Here is a 21878-nt window from a genome sequence, read left to right as displayed (position 1 = left end):
GTGTGTGTGTGTGTGTGTGTGTGTTTTGAATTTTCCAGCCTGTTTGGCGCTCCCTTCTCCTCCTGCCTCCACCCAGCAAGCGCGCGCGCTCGCGCGCGCGCGCGCACACACACACACACATTAGTTGGTGAGGGGTGTGCTTCAACACAGTCCTTTCGGCCCTGAAATTCCTTAATCCTAGAGTGCTTTCCCTATAGGAGAGTGCAGTGGTGTGCGTACGTGCTCACAGGGATCTCTGCCTTATGAGGTGGTTGTCTGTGTGCGTGTCGTTCCTCAGCGAGGCTCTGTCACTTTTCTTAATCCAGGAAATGATTCAATTGCAGTATCGTCATGTATTTTGTGTGCCTGCGTGTGGCCACAGTTACACAAATGAGTTAATTTTAGTGAAAAGGCATTCTAGTTTCTTGAGCTTCATTTTCTAACTTGTATGGTAGAGGCAGAGCTTTCGTGCGTGTATTGGCATAAAAATAGAGGACGTGGGCACTGTTGCAATGCCTTCCACAGCTAAGGCAGTTTTTCATTATCTGAAAAATCATCTGGTATCTAAAGAGACACTGTAACATACAGTTTAATATTGTACTAGTAACTTCCATGTAACCATTTTATATGGTTAAAGCTCAAAAAGACACACTGGCCTATTGTAGGTGACACAGCCGGTCAAAGAGCACAGGAATACTAGTGTTTTGAATCCCAAAAGGTGTCCTCCTCTCCCTCCCTCCCTCCCACTGTGTAGTGGACATTTGTAATTTTCTCTGTCCATTCATTGCTTTGGAACATCAGTCCTCTAGTCCCTGTGGTTTTTATGTAAGTTCAAAGCCATAGAATGCCATCCCTCAGACAACATTGGTCTGAAATGGTGGGCATTTTAACTAAAAAGAGCCAAGAGCCTTCCTGGAACTAATATATGAATACAAGAGAGAAAAAAATTGTTTTCTGCTGGTGTTACTAAATTGGGATGTCAGAGTTGGTAGCTGCCAGCAATAGTTTTCCCAAGTGTATGAAGAAAGCTCTTTTTTGGGGGGATTGTGGGGAGCTCCTTTGAAGAAGGAAAGAATGGGACTAATAAGAAGGCAACAGAAGTGAAAGATTTAGAGCAAATGCTGACAGCTTTGTTTAAACCTGGGTTCTGGCTGCGTCTGTGGCCAGTACAAACTCCTGGGTTTCCCAGTTAAGTGAGCCAACAAATTCATTTTTTGCTTAAGCTAGCATGAATTGAGTTCCTGTCACTTCTCTCCAAAAGAGAGGCTTGACTAATAAGTCTGGAACAGTGTTATTTATGTATCCCTCAGAAAATAATGAAAGTTGGGCGCCAGCCACATCTATCACTCCTTAAGTGATCTAGTTCCCATGAGTCACACGGTGTGTGAGTCCCATAGATGGGTAGACAGAGGAAAACATAATTCTTCCTCAATATCATTGTGTAATAAACAGGACACAATTCAGCAAACCCATATTGGAAGCTGGATAGATTACATTTCACCTTGGGATGCTGTGACCATCTGAATCTTGAAGAGGATAAAACAGGTTTTTGAGATGAGCTTATTAGAAAGTTTTTAGTGAAATGGTGAAGAAAGAGGGAACGATAACAATTCTCTCAGCTAGTTAAAGCTGAAGAATGGGAGGTGAGTGGTCACTTTTAAAGAAGCAACTGGAAGGATAGGACATTGAACTCTAAGAAGCAGGGACATTTGGAGTCACAGAATTTTAGAGACAGGTGGAATCTCTGACAGATCATTCTTCTTCCTCCTGAACAATTCTGGTAATGGACAGCTAGGTAGGTCACCAAACAAAAGGTGGTCAGTGGTCCAAGGAGAGCAGAGTGGGACAAGACTTCACATCCTTTGTCAGCTGAGAATCTGGAGATAAATTTTAGAGGCCCTGTGTGTGTTCCTCGGGAACTCATCAGAGAGACTGGGACTGGTCTGATACTGTTGTCATGAGAAGAAAAACATATTTTAAATGTGCATGTTACCACCTTGGCTGGTGTAGCTCAGTAGACTGAGCGCGGGCTGTGAACCAAAAGGTTGCTGGTTCGATTCCCAGTCAGGGCACATGCCTGGGTTGCAGACCAGGTCCCTAGTGGGGGCCATGTGAGAGGCAACCACACATGATGTTTCTCTTTCTCTCTTTCTCCTTCCCTTCCCCTCTCTCTAAAAAATAAAATTAAAAAATAACATAAAAATAAATGTGCACAATGCCAATCCCTTGCCACTCCCTGACTTCCAGGAGGAGAATTCTCAGCTGGCTCAGTCAGCTGCTAGGTCTTTCACAAAATTAAGAGACATAGTCAGGAGCAGGCCATATTTTCCCACTTGAGGAAGGAGGAGGGAGAGAGGAAGGAGGTGTAAGGAAGCAAGGAGAAGAAGGTAAAGGACAGTGGAAAAGAGAAGGAGGAGAAAGGGAAAGAAATAGCTGTTGGTGGGGGTCAGGATTTTGGAGACAGAAATATAGAAAGAGGGTTTGGGGAAGCTTTATTGTGTGTGGTGAGCTGAAAGTCCTCCTTGGCTTCCTCCTAAAGAGAATGTCGACAAAGACTGACATGATTTTAAAGGCATTTCTGAACTGAATTTGGTTTTCTCCTGGCTGTGTCACCCAGATGTCACAGGTCTGCCACCAGCAGTTGCACCCCGCCCCCCTCACTGCAGGTGCTGTAGCCCCTCACCTCCTGCACCTCTTCTGTAGAAAGCAGAAATAGTGACAATGACAACTTTACTTATCAAGTGGCAGGCGAACATGTTGGCGATGGGGCCAGTGGATGCTCAAGTTCACAATGGTAATGACTTTCCAGCCGTTTTGGCTCCTAGTATTCCTGTCAAAGAAGCCTGGCAGCTTATTGGCTAGTGAATTTTAAAGATTCTCTTCGGGATGATTAGTTTGGTTTAGGAGGAAAGAAGAGAAATATCACAAATAACAACCTAGAATGGTCTTGGAGTGGGTAGAATTCTGGAGCCTGTACATGGCAGCTCTCTCCCACATTTGGGTGCTAAATTGACTGAAAACTCGGTTGCTGGCCATTTCTCGTGCCCTCAGGAATTAATTAAAGCTTCACAGGAGTGATCTGATAGGCAATCAATTATACTGTCCAGTGGAAAAGTTTGGCTTTTGGTGATTCAGCAGTTTATATGTGAGAATATTGTGAGACTGGCTGTGTCTAAAGCGAGTATTGGGAAAACAGAGTGCTCCCAGGTGGAGAATACAAAAGGGTCATTGAACGGGATTTGATTAATTCACATGACTTCTACTCCAGTGTATTATATGGATTATCAAGGCAGGATGTGGCCTAATGCTGGGTGGACTGTGGGTTAAAATAATAGTGTGGTGCCTGGGTAGACCGTATTTTGCTGTGTGTGATGTGCACTTGGTTGTCCAAATTTTTGAGGGAAAAATAAGGATGCACATTATACATGGGTAGTACTGAATCTGTATTTATATAAATGTTTTAATTCTTTTATTTATGTTTATACATTAAAAGCATAACTTTTTGAAAGCAATAACAATATCTGTATGCAAAATAATACCCTGGAATATGATAATCAGTTTTATATATAAATAAAAAATGAATTTAGAAATTAAAACAGAAGGAAGGAAGGAAGGAATAAATATTGGTATATTGTCAATCCCCTTTTGCATCTGGTGTCTTAGAAACTGGTGGTGTGAGGTCGATTACCCCACTGGGAAGAGGAGGGGCCAGCCTGTGATATGGGAAACTGTGCTGACAACAAATACAATAAGAAGTCTGACGCAAGTAGGGAACAGGACCTGCTATTCAATTCAGAAGAGCCAGAAATTGTCATAAAATGATTGGCAGCTTTTAAAATGCTTTTAGAAACAGGCTTTTATATCTGGAGTTTTGTTTGATTGGCTTATGGACTTTTAAAAAATCTTTTCATTTTGTCAAGAAGCCATTGAGTTGATCAGCCCCAACCCTAAGCAGTAGTTGGCTGGCACATTACAGGCGTGGTCCTGTGGAAGTTGTCTATTTCCCAGTGCTCAGTGGTGCTGCCGCTCCGCAGTCTGTCCTGGGGGTATGAGTTGACCTGTGCCCTCTGCTGCAACATCAAGTACTGCCATGTTCCCCACAGTCAGTCCCTCTGCTAGGGAGCGCCCCTGTAGGAGATAAATGGGGGCTGGGTAGTTCTGGGTGATCTGGGTGGTCTGGATCTGTGGCAGGCACACCTGCCTTGGGCAGCAATTGGTTCTGCAGAAGAGTAAAGAAAAATGGCAGAATGCTTATGTGGGATAGTGAACAAAACAGAACATGTAGGGGATGAAGGTGAGCAGCTGGACAAAAGTAAAACTGGTAAGTTCACTAGAGAAAAGGCCACCAGCCCCTTCTCTGGGGGGTTAGGGGGTCTCACTCTTATGGGAGGGACCGTGAGAATACAAACTGTAAGAGCAAAGTCAAGTGACAGAAAACACAGGGCAGAAAAGCAGTCGTTGTGTGTTGATTGGAACCCAAGAAATTAAAATAGGGGATGGCATGGGTGGGCATTCATAGTGTACACACACATTTCTGTCAAGTCTTTGCTTCTCACTGGTGTTTCTGCCTTTGCTTGATGGCTCCCCTCCCCCTCTTGCTAGCCCCCAATCTGTTTTCTAGTAACATAAGTAACTTCAGGCTCCCCCAACGCACCCCCTGGGGGTATAACTCGGTCTTCTTTTTACGTTCACAGTCTAGGTTTTCTTGTCCCGTCCCATCTTATTTAATACTGTTAATTGCTTAAACAGCTTTGTGTTCTCTCCCTGAAGTGTCAGGAAAGCTGGCTGCTTCAGTCCATTTTAAAGACTTTCTATGAGGAGACTTTTCATGGAGACTAGAATGTGGAAACCTAATGGAGAAGGTCTCCCAGCTACACTGGGAGCTGCTCCCACCATATTTGTTGAGTTGAGCTAAATTGATGTTTTCCCCACGTGGTATTTTCTGTACCTAGCATGCTTCAGAGTGAGAGTCCTGTCTACATAGTCTTAAGCCTGTGCAGGAATTTCTTCCCTGGCCTTCCACTCCTCTGGTCTCAGTTACTAGCACCTCCCCTGGGGCACAGTGTAGGGTGAGGCTGGAGTTGGTCCATTGTCAAAATGGTACTGCTCTGGATTTTATCTTCCTGCCTTGAACAGTGAGATAAACATACTTTTAATCCCCGTTTTTTATGTGCTCACTAGAAAGCAGACAGGGCTGTTCCAGAGTGGATTTCCTGTGTCATAGAAATCACAGATGCATAAAAGGAAAAACCAGATGTGCGCAGAGAGCCTGCCTGGGCTTCCACATTCTTTCATATCCAGAGTCACAGGGCTTGATGGTCTATGTTCCTAAAACCAGCTCATTTTTTCCTCTTTTGAACATGTACGCTTGCTCATACTCAGAGTTTCAGAGCTAGGAGGAAGTAGGCACGGGTCTGGGTGTTTATGCACTGGGGTGTATCTCTGGATATCTTCACACGTGTGGGGGGCTTGTTTGCTTGCAAGTGTGGCTGTGCAGCAAGCTGCTCCAGGGATTCCCTTAAACTTGGAACAACCTACTTGCAACCTATCAATCTTTTCTGTTCAGTGAAATGCAAGGTCCACCTTCTCCAGGAAAGCCTTACAGATTGAATAGATCAGAGAGAGATACCAGTTGCTCCAGGCATATCTGTAAACTACTTTCTCTTCAAATTCCTGGATCTTGTGCCTTCTAGAGTAAAAATGCTTATAATTGGTGCTGGGCCTGTTTTTGTCCACTAGGATGCATTGTGATTTTTCTCCATCAAAAGAAAAAGTATGCAAAATTACCAGTATTTTTTTTTTCATTTGAAACTCATAGTCTGTTTTGTGGTATAGAACTGTGTTTAGAACTGTGTATCATACAGGTTATATAGATCCCCAGTCTAAGTGGATGAGGAGCATTGCAGCCAACAATTAGGCAACTGGTATCTCACTGAAGGAGAGCTAAATTCTGGAGGGATTAGTTGGATGAAAGCAGTGGATAGATACCTAGTTCAGGGGTAACTTTTTGGTAGACTAAGCAGACCCTTGATTCATTATTTCTTGAATGCCTACTTTATGCTCGAATGCCCACTACTGTTTTAGCAGCTATGGACACAACAGTAAACAAAACATATAGACTCTGCTATTTGTGAACTTACAGTTGAGTGGATGGAGATAGGCTGTCAGTGGTAGTAAATGCTAAGAAGAAAAATATAGCAGGGCCTAGGGCAATGTTATTTTAGATAGGTTAGCAAGGGAACTTCTTTTTTATAAAGGATCCATTTGAGCCCTGGCTGGTGTGGCTCAGTGGATTGAATGTTGGACTGCAAACTGAAAGGTCACCAGTTTGATTTCTGGTCAGGGCACATGCCTGGGTTGTGGGCCAGATCCCCTGTTGGGGGTCTGCAAGAGGCAACCAGATGATGTTTCCATCCCTCTCTTTCTCCCTCCCTTCCCCGTCTCTAAAAAAGGATGCATTTGAACAGGGATCTGAATCAAACAATGGAGCTAATCATGTGGATAGCGGAGGAAGAGCATTCCAGTCCAAAGGAATAGCCTTGGAAAGGCTGAGTTGGAAGTCTGTCCAAGGACCAGCAAGGGGGCCAGTGTGGTTGATGCTGGGTGAGGCAGGGAAGAGTGTCAGGCAGTGGGGCCAGAGAACTGGCTGGTGGCAAGACTGTGCAGGGCCTTATAGTGAGGGCAGGGGGAAGTGATGGAAGGTTTTGAGCAGAATAGTGATATGATGTGACTTTAGGTTGTAAAAGGATCACTCTGGCTGCCATGGTGTTGACTAGAGTACAGGGAGGCCACAAAACCAGTCAGCAGCCTATTGTGGAAGTCTAGGGCAGAGAGATGGTGGTCTGGCTAAGGAAGTAGTGCAGGAGATGGAGGGACATAACTGGATTTTGGATATATTTCATAGATAGAACCAACAAGGTTTTCTGATGCATTGGATGTAAAGTAAGAGGAAAAAGAAAGGAGTTAAGATGACTCCAAATTTTTGTTTGTGTGCCTGCTTTTTGAGCAACTAGAAAAATGGAATTGGTGTTTATAGAGATGGGGAGAAGCAGAGTTTGGAAGGAAGTCAAAAGTCTGGTTTTGGACATGGTACATTTGAAATCTGAGTAGACCTCCAAGTGGAGATGTTAAGTAGGTAATTGGTGACAAGAATCTGGAGGTCAGGAAGCCAGGTTAGGTATACAGTGAGACTCTGGTGGAACCTGAGGGCTCAATTCATTCCATGGGCCTCACCCTATTCTAAACAAATGCTTAAAAAGTCTGCGTCAGCCCTAGAATCCACTGAGTGTCTGAGGAATGCTATGGGCCAACCTGGACCCATGGATAGAATAGCTCTAGTCAGTTCCCTGGGTCCAACTAACAATTTATCATTAACCAGTGTTTGTAAGTGCCAACTCTATGGCAGGCATTGTGCCAAATGTTGGGTATCCAGTGGGGAACAAGACATGCTCCTTGTCTTCATAGAATGTTTAGTCTTGGGTGGTGGTGGTGGGGAGATGGAACAAGAGAATGGCGATTTTGGTACGATGCAACGGGGGTCAGTGTAGGGTTCTGTCGGGCATAAAGGAGAGGCACCTAATCCAATCCTGGAGGACAGGAAAAGTACAATCTAAGCTGACTCCTGAAGAATGAGTGGGGCCATGGCCAGGTGGTTCAGTTTTTTGGAGTGTTGTCCCATAAACCAAACGGGCACAAGTTTGATCCCTGGTCAGGGCATACACCTAGGCTGTGGGTTCGATCCCCAGTTGGGACACACATGGGAGGCAACCAACTGATGTTTCTTTCTTACATTGATGTTTGTGTTTGTTTGTTCTCTCTCCCTCTCCCTCTCTAAAATCAATAAACATATCCTTGGGTGAGGATTTAAAAAAAGAAAAGAATGAGTAGAGGTAGCCACCTAAAGAGGTGAGAGAGGGGTGGAGAGTGTTCTAGGCAGAGAAAACAGCATGTATCAAGCAAAGCAAAAGTCTGCAGGCAGAGGACAAAAGTTCAGGTTAGCATGTCTGGAGTGCAGAGTGAGTGAATGGGGTAGAGACAGAGAGGGGAAAGTAGTGGCTGGAGAAGTGGTTAGGAGCCACACGATGAAGGATACTAACGAGCACTGCTGGGACATCGTTATAGCAAAAGCTACAGGAAGCATTTGCATTCTAAGCAGAGGAAAGGGGTTAGTGCATAGAGTGGGTTGGAGGGATGCAAACCTGGAAGCAGTTTCATCAGGGGGTTGGGGATAGTGGCAATTTCACACTCCTACCTCATCTATAAGTGTACCCATATATTATGAGACAGGGCCTGGGTCTGCTGTGCTTAACCTCAAGCTAAGGGGAGATGCTCTCCAAGAAGCTAATTACTTTGATGGAAGAAAGGCACAAGATGCCTGCATTTTAATAGGGAGGAAGCAAGGTGAATCACAGTTCTAGGATGGGCCAGCTTCCAGGAAGGGTAAGCTGTAGTTATGAGGGGTTGAGGAGCCAAGATTGGAAACCAAGTTACAATCTTTCTATGTACATCTTGCTTTTTGTAATATGTATGCTGTGCAGTGTGTGTTTAGGACAGAGCCTAGCTTCTGTGTGAAGGTGCTGAGTGATGGGTGTGTGTTTTGGAATGGATGTTTGCGGTGGGAAGTTCTCCGCGAGTCTGTGTTAATGTGCACAGCTCTGGAATGCATGCCGTGCAAGTACATACCTGCAGCAAAAAGGGAGAGACGTGCACCCTGTGCTGTAAGAGAACACATGCCTTTTGATGGCCTGCATCACAAGGCGCAGCCTCAGACGGAACAAGCTGTGGGTTCTGCTCAAATCTAGGGACTCTTCTGGTTCGCTTTGCCCACAGCAGGCCCTCACATATTTGTCAAGTGGATGACTGGTTCACTTTTATTAAAATTCAATTGTTTTTGGAAATGTATAGGTTTGGTTACAAGTTTGAACAAGAGGTTCTAAGGAAAACAAGCTCACAGTCAGGCACCAACCTCCACTTACAAAGCTAGCCATTTAAATCTGGTCATGAGGTGTGTAGCTATCTTGAGACCTAGCTTGTGTAAAAAACTTTTGCTATTTCATTTTATTCGGCAAACATTTACTGAACACCTCCGCCACATAGGCAATACTGGACTGTTGCTGGTGGAACTCATTGCCCTCTCTTCTGAGCCACCTGCATCTGGGTGTTGCAATTAAGCTTAATTACATACTATCTTGTATTGTTCCTTAATTGTTGCACATGCATTAATCCATTTCCAACTAGGTTGTATGTTCCTTGGGGGCAAAGACTGTATCATAAGCTTCAGGAGAGGTGAGGGACTTAGCAGAAAATATGAGAACACTTCCTTAGCGGGAAGTGAGTGAACACCCACCGTCTGAGGAAGAAGGAAAACAAGACCATAAAGCTATTTATGACCTTTAGCGATACATAATATGTAAGATACCTTAAGAGAAAGGGAGCACGTGTTGTTGGTTGACAAAAATATTCCTTTAATGATAAAATGTAAAATTCAAGTCTGCATCTTCACATGAAGGGGGGGATTTGTGTTTTAATATAATTGTTGTGATCCTCCGAATGCCTTCATTCTTGATGTTGTTTTCAGTGCATAAAAGAATGTTTCCTTGAGGAAGAGAGTTAAAGGGCAGAATTTTCCTATAGCTGGATTTCTCAACAGTGGCATGATTGACATTTTAGACCAGGTCATTCTTTGCAGTGTGTGTGTGTGTGGGGGGGGGCGCTGGGGGGCGGCACTGTCTTGGGCATTGCAGGATCTTAAGTACCATTGTGAGCCTATATTTATTTGATGCTAGTAGCAACCCCCACTTTTGTAACAATCAAAACTGTCTTCTTTTTTGAGAAAGGTTCCTCAAAAAATTAAAAATAGAACTACCTGATGACCCAGCAATTCCACTTCTGGTTATTTATCCAAAGAAATTCAAGAAGATATATGCACCCCTATATTCATTGCAGCATTATTTGCAATACCCAAGATATGGAAGCAACCCTAGTGCCCATCAATAGACAAGTGGATAAAGAAGATGTTGTACATATATACCATGGAAAGTTACTCCGTCATTCAGCCATAAAAAAGAATGAAATCTTGCCATTTGTGACAACATAGATGGACCTACAGGGTATTATGCTGTGTGAGATAAGTCAGAAGAAGACAAAACCATATGATTTTACTTACATGTGGGATCTAAAGAACAAAATAAACAAACAAAACAGAAACAGATGCAGAGATATACAGAGGGCTGCCAGAGGGGAGGGGTGTTGGGGAGCTGGATGAAAAAGGTGGAGGGATTAATGAGGGCAAATCGGTAGTTACAAAATAGTGGAAGGGGTGTAAAGGACAGTGTAAAGAATATAATCAATAATGTAATAACTATGCATGGTGCTAAGTACTACAATTATGGGGGATCACTTCATAAATCATGCAATTCTCTAACCACTATACAGTACACCTGAAACTTTTAAAAAATAATATTGAATATCAAACATAATTAAAAAATGGATATGAGGCAAATTTGACATATACAAATAAAAATATTTCAAAAATATTGAAAAAAAAATGTCTCCACGAATTGCCCTCAGTTGAGAACCAGTATCCTATAGGAATTTTGGTTCTGTTTGGATATTTTTCTTATTTAACGAAATGGTGGGAAATAGGGGAAGGGAAATGATATTTATTACTTCTTTGTTCTGAGCAAGGAGCTCTGCCTCCTTTCTTTTTTAAAAAAATTTCATCCTACAGATTAAGAAGCTGAGGTTCAGGGAGATAAAAGAACCTGCTGAGGCTCATAAAGCTTGTTCAGCAGTTTAATCAGGATCGCATGCCAGGCTTGTCAGACGGGCAAAGCCTTTAGGCCTTTCCAGCACACTCCCCACCGCCCCTCTGCAAGAAAAACAGCATACCTCACATTGGAGGCGAACTGCGCATTCAACAAGTATGCCCCCAAACATTTTAAAACTTTTTGGTGGAGGCAACTATTACTCTCCTAGTCATTAACAGCTATTTAAATATGAATATACAGGCCCACACATATAGACACTGGGGCCCTTCATTACCGTTGTGCCTCTGGTCTTATCTCTGAAAAACACAGAGCAACACAATGGAACAGCTTCAATTCTCCTTGTTACAAATTATACAAAAGCCAGAGCCTAACGGTGCCAAAAGCAACTGGTCTTGTTTACACAGGGCTGAAAGCTAATAGTTAACTTTCTCCCAGTCCAGAAAAAGTAAATAACGCCTCACTTTACAACTACAACGAGTAAAATCGAGTGAAATAATATAAAACGGAGAACACATTAAATCAAAAGAAAGAAGTGGAAAACTTGGTTCTAATGCTCCCTCTTTCTCCAGTCTTCCCTCGCGCCCCGGGCGGGTCCTGGCTGCGAAGCCTGGGTCCCTATCGCCCCCGCCGAGCCGTGTTGCTGGTGCCTGGGGTTTTCTGGCTTCCTTTCCCGCCCTGTGGCAGCGCGGCCTCTCTCGGAGAAGCCTGTCCCAGAGCCAGGCCTGAAAAACAACTGCAAGAAACTTTGGCTCAGTTGGCGGTTCAGTGCAAAAAGACTCTCAAGTTTGATTCGGGGCTGCAGCCACGGGTTCCGATTTTGGGGTGGGGCTGGGGGGTGGGTCATAACGCGGTCAGATTCAAGGGCGCATGTGCTTGAGGAGTCGCTCGGTAACTTATTGAGCGCCCACTGTCTACAAGCGGCCCGGGGGTGTGCATGCAGGCGTGTGGTTGGTGTGCTGGAAGGGCACTGGCGCGCGTGGCCCGCGAGAGGCGCGCAGGCAGCGGGTGCGCGCGGAGCCTGGGGCTGGGGGGCGGGGAAAGGGGGTGGGGGGCAGTGGGAGGGCGGCGGGGGGGTGTGTCCCAGAGTCTAGCTCTTTCACTCGCTGGTTGGCGCGCTCCTCCGCTCCCTTCCTGGGCGGGAATCCGGGCCGGGTTGTGGCCGCGGCCGCGTACGTGAGCGCAGTGTCCCGGAGAGGGAGGGCAGGCCGGCCAGGTGGGCGCGAACGGAGCCTCGGAGGGAGGGCTGCCGGAGCGGAGCCGGGTGGTGGGCCGCGCCGGGTGGGTGGGCAGGGGCGGCGGCAGCTGCAGCCCAGACCCGAGCTGAGCTGTCCAAGCCGGAGCTGTCCGGCCCGCGCTGCTGCTGGTGGCGGGGCGAGGTGAGCTGCGCGGGGACCTCGCGTCTCTGCAGCCCGGGGACGGGGGCGGCCCGGAACTTCCCACGCTCCGCACGCCTGCGGGGGCCGGGTCGGCGGCCTGAGGGCCCTGGAGGCGGGCGCGCGGGGGCAATGGCGAGTCGGGGCGCGGGGACGCTGCGGCAGTGCCCGCGCTGGCTGGGTGGGGGTGGCTGTCCGCTTTCCCATGTAACGCCTTGTTTATCTCGCTCGCCGCGGGCGCTGGCCAAGGCACCCCCTCCCCAACTTTGAACGGTTGTCCAGAGTCGTCTCTCCGACGGAGATTGACCTGCCCCCTCGCTGACCCTTTCCGGCTGGGCCGCCAGCCCAGCCCTCTCGGCGCCCCGCGCGTTCCTGCCCACTCTACCGAGCGAGCGAGTGCCGGGCTCCGGGACGCGCGGCGCGACACACCCTCCACCGCGGGGGCTGGCCCCCACCCTTTCTGTCCTCTTCTGTCCACCCCCACTTCCGCGCCGCTTAACCCTGCCTCTCCCCACTGGTGGCCCCTGGCCCTCCTGGGAGCTGGCACTGTGGGCATGCGGGGTGCCTCGTGGGGGCCTGGATGGGGAGTTTGTCATGTGCAAACAATTTCAAAGGTAGTATTTCCACCTCCTGCCTTGGAGTTTAGGGCGCAGCACCTTCACTTTAGGATTGACGGAGAAATCTTAAGAAGCCCACCTGCCAGGTAGTGAGGGGGTGCTGCTGCCTGCTTGATTTCAGGCAGCTGTGGCCAATTCCTGGGGGCTTTGGAGCACTTCCATCAGGCAGACGCGGTGCCAGGCTGCCAGGGGCAATGGATACCTATAGGCCACCACTATGTTCTTTACACCCCTGTTTCCAGATAAGTGTACCTGGTGTAGTTTGCCTGAAAGTGAGTGATCAACGGATATTGAAGGTCTTTTTTTGACACTCTCCTAAGGTGTGTTGTAAACAGAAGTTTGGGGCTCAAGGAACTTGAAACACAAGGAAACATAGCAATTCAGGTAAACTGCACAGGTACTTTTGGGGGGGCTGCTGCGTTCTCAGCCCCATGCCAGGCTCTCTAGGAGATGATAGGAGGCACAGGAATCTGAGGCCTTAGAAAGCCTGTTGACCAGGTGGAAGTGATTTTGGAGCTCAAGTTCAAATTAATGTGTTATGGCTGCCTAAATTACTGTAAAAGCTGGGGGGCAGAGGGAATATCAAAGGAAAGGTTAGAGCTGGGGAATGGATTTACAGTACTAAGTTCTGAAATAAGTTGTGCACTGGAGAATAACTTGCTGGCAAAGGCCCAAAGGCAGGAGAGGAAGAAGTAACAGGTGCGAGAGGTTGCAAGGGGACTACCAGAGGAGAAGAGGTTCAAACAGGGATCTCAGTGAGGGAGGATATAAAAGATACATGAGATGATGCCCTCTAGGGTTTATAGTCTCATGGAGGAGATGGGAAGACTGGGCAGGTGAAGGAAAACTCAAGATAGGGCACAATTAACTTAAAACGCAGCAACCAGAATAGCTGCTCTTGGAGTTCAGAGAAGGGAGCATGGGCAGAAGTCACCAGGACTATATTCCTGGAGGATGAGACCCTCGACCTGGGCCGTAAGGTGCGAATGAACGTGGCTTTCCCAAGACAAGGAGCTGGCCTTGGCCAGACCAGGGAATGTGTCCTGAACAGTGGTAGATAAAGATGGAGAGGAACAAGGGTGGAGATTGCGAAAGCCAGACTGGGTCCTAGAAAGCCAGACTGGGGAATTGCACTTTACCCTGTGCGTACTGGGGAGACATGAAAGTTTGTGAGGCAGGGAGTGACATAATGAAAGGGTGTTTGGAAAGGCTTTAAAACGTAATGCTAGGAGACAACTCAGTTAGCCAGTTACAGTTGTGGGGTGCCCAAGGTTTGGACTGGGATAACTGGAAATGGAAAAGAGGGTGAGTTTTAGAAACATTACTGTAGCAATAATCTGTTGACAGGGGCAGGGTGAAGGAAAGAGATGAATGGAAATTAATTCCTTGTGGAAATTGATTACACGCCAGGGTCTTGGAGCTGCTATAGTTGGTAACTCAAGAAATAGGAAATGTGTGTTTTGGAGAGAAGTAATTGACACTCAGGCTGCAGAGAAGTTTTCTATTTGCCAAGATAATACAAACAGAGCCATCCTGCAAGAAACTGTGACTCTGAGACTGAGGGGAAACCAGGCTGTGTAGTGTGGGGAAGGCTGCCAAAGCTGGGAGGAGGAAGGCGCTCCCGAGAGAAATGGGGTGTCTTCTGGGTCATAGGGAGGCAGGAGAAGATGGGATGCTAGTGAGGGTCCGAATTGCCTTTCGGGTGACATCACCTGGACCTCAGCCTGCACCTGGCACAACAACTCTGGGAAACTGAGGCTTCAAGGAGAATAGGCCACTTATTCTTCTAACCATGAGGGTGATTGAAGGGGCGTAGAATGGAATTTGGTAAAAACATAAATTGTTGGGTTTTGAAATGAGCTGATTTAAAAACCTCTGGGTTTGCTCTCTGCTGAGAGCTTCAGGCTAGTGTTGGTGTCCCATTCATGGGTGGGTGGGTAGGTGGGAGAGTAAGATCATCCAAAGGGGCAAGGTGGAAATTATGGGTTTAGGGATATTGCCTTTCCCAGGGCCAGGTCAGTCCCAGCCCGAACCATTGCCAGTTCCCAGGAAGCCAGCAACCTGCTGGCAGAGCTTTTTCAGAGCTTCTTCCGGAGCTCTGAATTCTGCCTGCTTGTTGCAAGGGAGACTTAGGGTGATTTGCTGAACAAATTCCCCAAACCTCCACTTGCAACATTTGAGGGCTGGTGAATTTGAAGGGTGATTACGGAAAGTTGCAGAATGAGTAGAGAATGTAATTGCAGTTCTTCAGCCCCTTACTCTGAGATGCAGGATGGGCGAACCAGCAGGGGAAGCTGACTTGCACAGGGAGAGGTGTCCCTCAGATGTTTTTTCTTTATAGGGAATATGTGATGGTCAAAAAAGAAATTCCACGGAGCAGATGTTGAGCTAATTTACTCTTTATAGAGCAGTGTTTTCTGCCCTGCTTTGACCATGACCTACATTAAGAACTAAGATTTATATCACGGCCTAGTATACTCAGTCATGTATGTAAAAATCTAATTTAAGGTCATGAAGTAGTACTTTCCTTGGCTTCATTGCAGTCTCCTCTGATACTTTTATTTTCTATTCTATTACTTTTTATTTAAACATGCCTACTGTCTCCTAATAAATTGGTTTAACCACTCTGTAATGGATCCTAACCCACTGTTTGAAAAACACCGTTATAGAGAATTTTCAAATCTTGTAAGTATTTATTAAGCTGCTCACATGCAGAGCTATGCTTACTGGTGCTGTACGTGGAAGGAAGCACAGGGAAGAGACTGGAAATTGACAGGCTCATTGGGGAGTTAAAATATAGCTGATTATGGAGCAAGGCAAAGTGATCGAATGCCAAAATGGAAAATAAGCACCCGCAGACTTCAGAGGAAGGGTGAGCAGCCTCTGCCGGAGTGGCTTAGAAACACCGTTTTGGAATAGGGAAGGAGGTCTGGGAGGAACCTGTGCCTGGTGCTGCCCAGGTGGGAAGTGTAGCATGGGCAAGGCTTGGAGTTGGGGATGTCCACGCTGTGTCTAGAGCGATGAACGGAGAGTGGGGGGAAATCAGCCTGGTCAGGTGGGTCAGGGTTAAAATGTAGCATAGCGGTTGTAAATAGGTGGCTCGAATGTGTTCAGCCTTCAGACGTGTTACAGTTTGGACTTGGGAGCAATCCAGAAGAACCTCTGGATTTGGGTTGTCTTAAAGAATCAGGTCAGGCAGGCTTCCAGAGCTGAGTGGTGGCTGCTCCCTGGGCATGGGAGTCAGTTGTCATAGACCTCGTGCTCTCTGTTGCCTCAATCCAATCGCTTTACCCTCCCTGCTTAGCCCAGCAGATCTTTGGGTTTGCGACCTGAGTCTTCAAGAGGAGCCTCGCATTATGGGACCTCAGACACTTGTGTGCACATGATTTGTTTCAGGCAAGTCAACAGCCCTTTCTGAGTTGCTGTTGGCTGAGACTTTGCAATACTTTTGGATCGATTGGAATGGCACTAATTGGAGGACTTTGAGACATTCTCTGTAGTGAGGCACATTTCTGGGGACCTCAAGATCTCCCAAGCCTTCCCGCGTTCCACTACTGGCTGCCCCGGTTGGATCGCGGCTCCTGGCAGGTATAAGAACGATGTCGAGGTCATAACTTGGTGAGGTGGGAGTCATGACTGCCGAGTGCCGTCCAACATTAGACTCTAAGGAGCGTTGGTTCTGTGAGTCAGTGATAAAGGAATAGCCTGGAGAGGCGCGGTGCCATTTCTTCTCTTACATCCTTAACCCTAGGGTGGCCCCGGGGTAGGCCTCCAGGACCCAGAGAATCGCAATGTGGAAGAACGGGTCCAAGTGCAGGTGTTAATGCAGACAGCTTCTGGAAAACTCGGCTGCTTTTAGGACCAGCCAAAGTGAGTAAGTTTAGGTCCCCGTGGTCCTGAGACAGTTTGGTTTACCCTGGGAGTCCATAACCACCTGTTATGCTTCCCCAGGTGAGGGACAGGTGAGCAGGGTGGAGCAAAAGCCACCCTGTTTTTCACAGGTTGCACATCTGATTATTTTAAGATTTTATTTATTTATTTATTTATTTTTGGAAGGGGGGAGTGGAAGGGAGGGAGAAAGAGAGGAAGACAAACACCGATCAGTTGCCTCCAGCTGAGGACCTGGCCCGTGAGCCAGGCACGTGCCCTGATCTGGAATCTAACTGGCAGCCTTTCAGTTCACGGGCTGGCACTCAATCCACTGGGCCACACCAGCCAGGGCTAATTATTTTAAAATATTGCTTTTAGTGCCCTGGCTGGTATGGCTCAGTGGATTGAGCACTGACCTTCGAACCAAAGGGTCACCAGTTCGATTCCTAGTCAGGGCACATGGGCTTTGGGCCAGGTCCCCAGTTGGGGTTGTGTGAGGCAACCGATCAATGTATCTCTGACACATTGATGTTTCTCTCTCTCTCCCTTCCTTCCCTTCTCTCTAAAACTAAATAAAATCTTAAAACACTGCTTTTATAACATTAAAACATTTGAAACTGTGGTGCTTTTTGCTAAAAAGTGTGTGGCCCGAGGATGCAAGGATAACCAGGAGCCTGCCGAATTGGATGAAATGAAACCTATTTCCTGTTTTATATGACGGTTTGGTTACTGTGAGGTAGCAGCTATGGTGTGCTTTGGCTTGGTAGGGAAGTCTTTAACAGCTTCTCGAGCTCTGCCGGTCCATATTAACTAAGTGGTAGAATGTGGGCTGGATGGTGTTACTTAATTTGATGGTGTTATTAATAGGCAAAAACTGTTAATTAGTGGCACTGAGTCAGCCTGGAAGGGGGTCTGAGAGTGATTGCCATCCGATTCTATTCTCGGCTTTGAGCTGTTCAACATTTTTTCCAGTGTTGTAGATGAAGCTCCAGAAGGTATGTTTTGTCAGCCTTGTTGTGGTGGGAGGGATTGCTTATCTAGTAGGTAAATCAAGGTTCAACATCACCCAGAATGAGGGTCCAAGCTGAAAAAAGAAATTCAGTAAAAGATACGTGTGAAGTCTGATTTAGTTTTTAAAATTTGAATTATAATGCGTTGAAATGTTCTTACATTCTGATCGGATAATTCTACTTCTAGAGATACAGCTGAGACCATATCTAAAATGTAGATGATGTTTTATGCACAGAGATTATTCAGAGCTTTTTTTAACTATATCAAAAAATTGGAAATAAATGACCAGTGGTATATGAGCTGGCTGGCAGTAGTCTATAAGTGAGTGAATTCTATGAATGTGCCTTTATAATGGAATTATTATATTGTGGCCATTAGAAATAGTGGTCAGGAATAATTTGAAAATAACACGGGCAAGTGTCTCTGGCTAAAAGTTAAGGTGCAGCCCTGGTTGGTGTGGCTTGGATGGTGGGAGCAGCATCCTGTGGCTGAAAGTTTGTGGGTTTGATTTCTGGTCGGGGCACATGCCCAGGTTGTGGATCTGATCCCCAGTGCGGGTACAGGCGTGTGCCACCCCCAGTCCGGGTGCCGGTCCTGGGTCCGGGCATGTGCTGGAGGCAGCCAACTGGTGCTTCTTTCTGCCATCGACGTTTTTCTCCCTCTCACCCTTCCTCTCTGCCTAAGAGCAATGAAAAAAATGTCCTCACGTGAGGATTAAAAAAATAATTGTGCTAAATGCAAATAAACTGAACACTTTTTGAAAAAGTTAACGTGCATCTACAATATGATTTCAAATCTTAAAGAAACAAAAGTATATAGAAAATGACTGGAAGAAAATTACTAATTTTAATACTGAAATACTTAATACTGGTTGCTTCTAGATAGATCGAGTTGAGTGACATTCTTCTTTTCCCACATTGAATGTATCATTTGTATTTTTTTTATAAATCCGTGTATCACAGTGTGGAAACACAGCTATATATGTATATTTAAATATATTTTACTTTTGGAGCAGTTTTAGGTTCATAGCAAATTGAGAGGAAGGTACAGATTTCCCATAACACCCCTGCCCCCACACATTAGCAGCCTCCCCCACTGTCAGCATCCCTGTCAGGGTGGTGCCTTTGTTACCACTGATGAACCAAAAGCAACACATTGTCGCCACTCAAAGTCTGCAGTTCACGTTAGGGCTCACTCTTGCTGGTGTACATTCTGAGTTTGAACAAATGTGTAATGAAATGTATCCACCATTACGGTATCATATAGAGTGCTTTCGCTACCTTCAAACCTCTGTGCTCTGCCTGTTCATCCCTGCCTCACCCCAGCCCCTGGCCGCCAGCGATCTCTTTACGATCTCGGCAGTTTGGCCTTTTCCAGTGTTAACATGGTTGGAATCGTCCAGTGTGTGGCCTTTTCAGTTGGCTTCTCTCACTCACTAATATGCATTTAAGCTTCCGTCATTGCTTTTCATGACTTGATAACTCATTTCTTTTTAGTGCTGAATAATATTCCTTTGTCTGGATGTACCACAGTTTATCCTAAATTTACCTGCCGGAGAACATCTTGGTTACTTCCAAGTTTTGGCAGTGTGAATAAAGCTGCTGTGGATATTTGTGTGAAGGTTTTTGTATGGACACAAGTTTTCAGCTCCTTTGGGTAAATACCAGCAAGTGCTATTGCTGGATTGTAGGGTAAGAGCACGTTTAGTTTTGTGAGAAACTGCCCAGCTGTCTTCCAGAGTGGCTGCGCCGTGTCACGTTCCCACCAGCAAGGAGTGAGAGCCGCAGTTGCTCCACACCCTTGTCAGCGTTTGGTCTCGGGCAGTCTCATAGGTGTGTAGTGATACCTCGATTTCATCCGCATTCCCCTAATGACAGGTGATGACCTTGATCTTTTCAAGGGCTTTTTTTTTTTTTTGCCATCTGTAGGTTTTCTTGAGTGAGATGTCTGTCTGATTTGTTATTGTTTTAAGCGTCCTTTGTATATTATGGATAATAGTCCTTCATCAGCTGGATCTTTTGCACATGTTTTCTCCCAGTCTGTGGCTTGTCTTTTTATCCCCTTAAACACTGCTATTTTAAAAAAACATGTTATTGTCCAGGGACAGGATGGGGTAAAGTAGATGACTCGTACAGTGGCGAATCTTGGGTCCCTACCTGCTTGGTGTCACGTATTGGATGACTCACTGGAATCACAAAATATGACATAGTCCCTGACCTGAAACTGATGATCCACTTGAAAGGGGCAGACCCACAGGTGAACAGACAGGCACAGTGTAACCCCGGTGGTACTCTGGGTGCACTGAGGAGGGGCAGATCCTGGGGGAAAAAGTTTTGAGATTGTTCTATTGTTGGTGAGTTTAATGTGAGCCCTGAGTGGGGTGAGGCTTTTAGAAATTGAATCCAGTTCACAACTGGTTCGGGGATTCATCCATCCAATCATAGGATCTAGTTTTAATGACTCCTGCTGGTCATGGACATTTGGACCACTGGGGAAGGGCGTGATTTACAAGAAACATAAATAAGCAAGACCATCCATGGAAAGGTGACTAGGGTGCAGTAGAATCAGGAGAGACTGCGTGTACTCCTGGGGTGGGTACCCAACAGAGCTTTCAGATGTTTTCATGGTTCTCAAGCGTAGGAGAGAGTAGACTTGTTCATTTTTGCTCCTGGGTGTGGGAATATGACCGATGGATGGAACCATAGCTTCATCCTCCCCAGCTTCGGATTCCTCATCTGGAGAATGAGTGCACAGAAGTTGATGAGCTTTACAGTTGCTTTTAACCTGAAAGACTAGAACATCAGATTTCAGTTCAATAGGAAAAAGGATTTTCCAGTTGGCAGAGCTGCCCAACAGTGGAAATGTTTGCCCGTGAAAGGGTGAGCTTCCTGTTGTGGGAGGTATTCAAGTTGGGTTGAATGCTGTTGGGTGGGAACACTGGAGAAGAGAAGGACAGGAATTAGGCTGATCTCCAAAGTCCTTTCTGGTTCTTAGGGTCAGGCTGCTAGGTAACCTGTCACGGCTGAAGGATAATGTGGAATAGAGGCTACACCTCCAGTTGCGTAGTCTTTGAGTCAACATCATTGTGTAAGCGCTTTCAGAAATGTTTATAGATGGGTCCCAACATTTTCCAGAGACCTGTCTAGGGTCCCTTTAGAAAGGGTGAAGAGAACTGTTCCAAGGTGGGTCAGGACTCAGTCTGTGGCCAGAGGGCTGCTGAAAATTGAATTTGGTCTTTTTTTTTTTAAGGATTTATTTATTTATTTATTTATTTATTATCTGTTTATTCTTGGAGGGGAGGGAGAAAGAGAGGAAGAGGAACATCGATCAGTTGCCTCCAACCGGGGACCTGGCCCACAACCCAGGCATGTGCCCTGACCAGGAATCGAACCAGTGACCTTTCAGTCTGCAGGATGACGCCCCACCCACTGAGCCACAACACCCAGGGCTGAATTTGGTCTTTAAGAAAGTGAAAATGATGGGGCTTGGGTGGAAATGGCAACTGGTAGTAAATAAAATGGATTGACACAGAGAAGACTAATGTGTGTATTGGCAGTTCTAGTCAGTATAATGAATGAACCTAGATGGGGCCCTTTACTGAAATGATGGGCCCTCTGCTTGGCTGTGGAGGGCCTGGCAGTGCCCTTGATCGTCACCTTCCTCTTTCCAACACCAGGGATTTACGTCCCCATGCACAGCACCCTACCTGCCGTCCTGACGCCTGGGAAGACACTGAGCCTTGTGATTGCTCGGTAGGTTTAGCGGCAAAGAGGACTCTTAAGAGGTGGATAAATTTAAAGAAACTTTTGAGTGGGATTTTCCCAAAATGCATATATGTAGTTTATATCAGACAATAAGTTTGTGGTTTGAGTTAGACATTTTGCATTTTTACTATTCATAGCTTACATGTAGAAATGTGATTAGTTCAATTTTGCCTGAAGTTTACTTAAACTTATGGTTTATTTAGAAGCTACCCTGATTATTTAAAAATTTTAGATTTTCTTTCTGATATTTTCGGATTTTTTTTTTTGCGGCTGGGGCACTGCCAGGGCTGACTCACGTGGCGAATGTTCTGAGGGTGCTCCGCAAGGAGAGCCAGGTCCCTCTCGCCGCCCGCCAGAGAACGGCACAGGACGGCTCCCCTCCCCGCGAGGTCCCGGCTCCCACTTTGGCATTCAAACAATCAGTATCTGGCAAGAAAGTGCTCTCTTGTCACATGGAGTGAAGCAGTTTTGGGGTGCATGACCTAGAAAATGACG

The 21878-nt window shown here is 46.2% G+C and overlaps 1 protein-coding gene across 6 annotated transcripts in view; it reads left to right on the top strand.

Annotated features, from left to right (window-relative positions):
• Nucleotides 1-11668: 11668 nt before the first annotated feature.
• ZNF395 (zinc finger protein 395) overlaps nucleotides 11669-21878 on the top strand; it is a 41190-nt gene continuing 30980 nt past the window's right edge. The window contains exon 1 of one of the 6 annotated variants that reach the window (XM_045831162.1): nucleotides 11669-11753. The gene's annotated coding sequence lies outside the window, so the exon portion shown is untranslated. The other 5 variants (XM_045831161.1, XM_045831163.1, XM_045831165.1 and 2 more) reach the window with 5 other exon arrangements.

The sequence above is a fragment of the Phyllostomus hastatus genome, unplaced genomic scaffold (genome assembly GCF_019186645.2).
Source record: "Phyllostomus hastatus isolate PE091 unplaced genomic scaffold, TTU_PhHast_1.1 phas_contig_159, whole genome shotgun sequence".
NCBI lineage: Eukaryota > Metazoa > Chordata > Mammalia > Chiroptera > Phyllostomidae > Phyllostomus > Phyllostomus hastatus.
This window is presented reverse-complemented; position numbering and strand designations above follow the sequence as displayed.